This window comes from Pipistrellus kuhlii, unplaced genomic scaffold (genome assembly GCF_014108245.1).
Source record: "Pipistrellus kuhlii isolate mPipKuh1 unplaced genomic scaffold, mPipKuh1.p scaffold_m20_p_16, whole genome shotgun sequence".
Lineage (NCBI taxonomy): Eukaryota > Metazoa > Chordata > Mammalia > Chiroptera > Vespertilionidae > Pipistrellus > Pipistrellus kuhlii.
This window is the reverse complement of record NW_023425471.1, coordinates 33403658-33408716: the sequence shown is the minus strand read 5'-3', so window position 1 is coordinate 33408716 and position 5059 is coordinate 33403658. Positions and strand designations below refer to the sequence as shown.

Genomic DNA, 5059 nt, shown 5'->3' with positions numbered 1-5059 from the left:
CACATAGTCTTCAGCTTGGGTCTAGTAGGGCCCCACTGCTGATACAAATACACTTCTGAGGACTCCATTTAATTCCCCAGATTTTAGGAGATCTTGCCACTCTGGCTTAATGGAACTTGACTATGCCAGCCTTAATTGGAGTTCCAGGAATTTTTCTGCTTGCTCCTTTGAGTGCACTTCCCCTCTCCTTTCCCCCCATATCACTAGGTTCTACACATACATATGTAGATCAGTATATAGTCAAAAACTTTAATAAAACCATCTGTAGATCTTCAGGACTTTATTTTTCAAGGGCAGTCTTTCCTCTGTGGTAGTCTGCTTTATGAAATCTATCTGCCTTGATCTTTTTGGATGCTGAATTTTGTCTCAAGTCTAGAAAACTGTCTCACTCTGGGTACCCTCTCCCTGTGCTACAGTCTAAAAACTCTCAGCTACAGCATCTAAGACAATCATAAGACTTAACTCATTGTTTCCCTTTCAGAAATAGCTATTCTGCACTGCCTCTTGTTCAACATCTGAAAATCATTCTTTAATTTTTAACTTTTTGCTTTATAGTTAAGGCGAGAAGGTAAATCTGGTCCTTCCATTATAAATCTGGTTAAATATTTTGACAAAAAAACAAAACAAAATCTGCAAGCTGACTCTTAGATTTGAGTAGGAACTATCATTTTAAACATCACACATATATAGAGTTAAGAAATTATCCATATCCTTCCACTTCTAATTATAGATTACTTGTATTTCTATTGGGGACAGAACAAAATCTTATATAGAAAATTATGTTTCCTGAATCTTAAAGCTAAATTGGTTCTTCTAATCTATACAGTAAACTAGGAATGTGTATCTGTGTTTGTTTCTCAAGTGTTCAATGCAATTAGTTCTCAAGACTTTTTTCCAAATCCAGCTTTATATAAATTTGCCATGGTAAATTGTAGAAGCTATTTAATTATTTTCTCTGGGCTCATTTCACCACCTATTGTCACAGATTTAAACCAAGCACTTGTTTTATTCAAATACACATATTTGAATTTTGTTTGACTTAGTTGTAGGTCTCTCTCTGTCTCTCTCCCCCATCTTTTTCCCTCTCTCTGTTTGTGCGCGCGCGCACACACACACACACACACACACACACACACAACACACACACACAGTTGAATAGAAAAGGAAATAAATAATCATAGGCAACCTGTGAAAAATTTAATTTCTTTGAATTTTAATAACACATAGAGTGATCATGGTAGAGTTTCCTGCTTTTTACATGTGAATTAATTTTTTATCTGCATTTATACCATCATTCCTCAAGGTTTTTTTTTTTTTTTTTTTTTTTTTTTTATAGTTTCCACATTGACGTGTTCTGGGTATACATACTGTACAAAGTGGACAACCAGCTACTTTGTACCTTCTGAAAACCACCAGAATGATGAAATTGTGAATGCTTAATGACATTTAATAAAATGGTACTTTATATTACAGTTTTCTTTTTTTTTTAAATATATTTTATTGATTTTTCACAGAGAGGAAGAGAGAGGGATAGAGAGTTAGAAATGTCAATGAGAGAGAATCATCAACCAGCTGCCTCTTGCACACCCCCTACTGGGGATGTGCCCACAACCAAGGTACATGCCCTTGACTGGAATCAAACCCGGGACCTTTCAGTCCGCAGGCCGACGCTCTATCCACTGAGCCAAACCGGTGCCGGCTATATTACAGTTTTCTTATTTGTTACTTAAGAATATACTATGCAGCCTTAACCAATTTGGCTCAGTGGATAGAGCATGGGCCTGCGGACTGAAGGGTCCCAGGTTCTATTCCAGTTCAGGGCATGTACCTTGGTTGCGAGCAAATCCCCAATAGGAGGTATGTAGGAGAGGAGGCAGCTGATAAATGTTTCTCTCTCATAGATGTTTTTAACTCTCGATCCCTCTTCCTTCCTCTCTGTAAAAAAATCAATAAAATATTTTTTTTTAAAAAGAATATTCTATGCAGAAAATCATTTCAGTGTTTACTTTTTTTCTTTTGCATTTCCAAATGCTTTATTGAGAATACTTTGGTGTACCTGGACTATCAGATGACTTTTGAACCTGGACATAAATATTGAGTCTAGTGGCAGTGAGAAAAAGATGGCACTCTGTTCAACCTGGCCCAGATGTTTACTTGTATGTAAATGAGCAAAGCTTTGTGTTCAGCTGGGGCCCCATAAGCACAGATTTAAAATCACATTTTCTAAAGTCAAAGAGCATGTCCACACTGGGGGTGGAATTAAAATATGTACACCCTGGCAGTGCATCCCTCTGATATTTGTGTTTCATATTTGAATGTGCAGTTTAAAAACATTTATCACTCACATGTTATACCATAGAAATCACTTCTAGATCAGAAAAAAAATCATTTAGGTTTTTAGCACATGTTCTTTTTATTTTTTATATTAGTGACATTTAATTCTATATTATACATCTGATATATACATTATGTATTTCCTTTGGAAAACTCACAAGTTCAAGCTACATTAAACCATATCTTATTTTATCCATTCATTTTCCTTCCCATGCAATGTGATTTGCAATGAAAAGCAAAAGTCACCTGTGTAGACTTTTGGCCATTTAACCAAGCTTCTGAGAGCTAGTGTTATTTATTTAAACCTTGCTGAATATTTTGTTAAACACTTTTATTCACTTGCCAAGGGTAAATCAGGCCATAATTACTGACTTTATAGCATCCTTTTTGTATATCACATAAGCTGATTGTTCCTGTCATTTGTTTATAAGCGGACGGTATGTTATACTCAAAGTGAAAACCAAATTGAGAGCTACATGATCTCAACAACTTGCAAAAATATGGAAGTCATTTAAACACTTTTCATTTGGTTTTAAAGACTATAATTTTGGGAAGAAACCTTGGAAAAACATTTCCTAATGGGAAATAAACCAGGGCTGAGAATTACCAAGTACAATTATGTTCTAAGAGACCATCCGTAAAATAAAATTACATCAGCTATGGAAAATGCGACTGAATCAATCAAAGAAGAAGTCACATTGCCTTTTGGGAACTACTTTTACTTATGAAGAGGGACATATATTATCATGATCCATCAGCATTATTGACTATTGATATTGAAGTAAAAATATAACCGTTTCATTTTCTTTCTTTTTTAATAATTTGTATTTTTCAATTATAGTTGACATATAATATTCAATCTTGATGCGGCTTCTTCTTTATGTTTTACTTATAGGAATTCTGTTCAGTTAGTCTTCAGGTGGCTCCCCAGAGTGATTTTTCTATAGTTTAGTTGTAATTTTGCCTCATGGGAGGAGGCAAGAACAATGTTTATCTACTCTACCAGCTTGACTGGAAGTCTAGTTCTTCTTTTCTAACTTGGAAATATATAAAATCTTATCACACATCAGCATTAACAACATTTTCAACCAGCTAGGGAATACTAACTTGGAACCCCAATTAAGTAAAATGTTACTCCTTTTCTCCAAAAGAAGAATTACGTGAGTCTTAGTTTTCCAACAGGGAAACCCCCCCACAAATGTAGTGCACTTGGAGGTCGTGGATCTGTCTCTTGCTTCAACAGTGTTTGGGCAGACATGACCCAGGAACCTCTTCCAGCTTCAGGCCACTCTCTTGCGTCTCATCCAGTCACCACCTTTAGAACCATGTCATGGACCAGACAACACTTTTTGTTTGTTTGTTTGTTTTTTCCACCTTAACTCCTTTTTTGCTGAACAACTATGAGCTCCCAAATTTATCAGAATTATTCCACTGAGGTGGAGGCTGCGGTCAAATTGCTGGCCAACCTGCATCTGTGGGCCTCCCACAATTATTTCTCTATGGTCTACTATTTCAACTATGAAAATGTGGCTTTTGAGGGTGTGGTCCACTTATCCCACGAATTGGCGGAGAAGAAGCACTGAGCATCTCTTAAAGTTGCAAAACCAGCAGGAGGCCACATTCTCTTCCAGGACATGCTGAAGCCTTCCCCAGATGAGTGGGCAAAACTCAGGATGCCATGGAAGCTGCCCTGGGCTTGGAGAGGAACCTGACCAGGCCCTTTTAAAGCTGCAGGCCCTGGGTTCTACCTGTGCAGATCCTCATCTCTGCAACTTCCTGGAGAACCACTTCCTGGATGAGGAGGTGAAAGTGATCAAGAAGATGGGTGACCACCTAACTCACCTGTGCAGGCTGGCTGCCCCCTAGGCTGGGGTGGGTGAGTATCTCTTAGAAAGGCTCACCTTCAGCAAGACTAGTAGCCTTTGGAGCCCAGAGGCCTTTCAGAGGCCCTTCTGCATCCCCCCTGGTGTCTCTGGCCTTTACCTGAGTTTCTTCCCAAAACTACTAGCCATTCTTTTAACCACCCTGGAGTCCTCTCCCAAGCATTGGACCAAATGAAATAATAAAGCTTTTTGCATCAAAAAACAAACAAACACCCACAAATGCTAACACTTTCCACAGATGCCAGGGAAGTTTTAAACATCTTATATTTTAATTATTGTATAGAGACACATTGATATCCATCTATTCACAATGAAAGACCATGGTTTCCATCTTTCATGCTCCAAAATTGTGGTTCTCAACTTCCTTCTCATGTATGTCCATTAGTCCTGTCAGTTCCATATTCGTGCTCATTTGCTTACATTCTCATCCCTTTCCAACATTCACATGGACACACATACACACACTCCTTAATAGAGAACTAGGGCTCATTTTGCAGAATCTTTGCTTGTCTGAGGCTGCAGTCAATAGAATTTAAAACAATAGAAATGTTGCATTATGGAGTTAAATTCTTGGCAGGCAGTAATATATAGTATATTAATTATACTGTAACGTGATGAGTATAAACAGTCTGGAGATAGTGACATAAAGAATGGGGCCTTTAAGAGAAGGACTAGTCTGGCTGGCTTGGCTCAGTGGTTGGGCGTAGACCTATATATCAGAAGGTCATGGTTTAATTCCTGTTCAGGGCACATGTCCAGGTTTCAGGCTCGATCCCCAGTGTCAGGAGGCAGAAGGCAGAAGGCAGCCAATCAATGATTCTCTCTCATCATTGATGTTTTAA

At 38.1% G+C, this 5059-nt stretch overlaps 1 pseudogene; it reads left to right on the top strand.

Annotated features, from left to right (window-relative positions):
• Window positions 1-3672: 3672 nt before the first annotated feature.
• Window positions 3673-4405, top strand: LOC118720062 (annotated as a pseudogene).
• The last annotated feature ends 654 nt before the right edge of the window (window positions 4406-5059 follow it).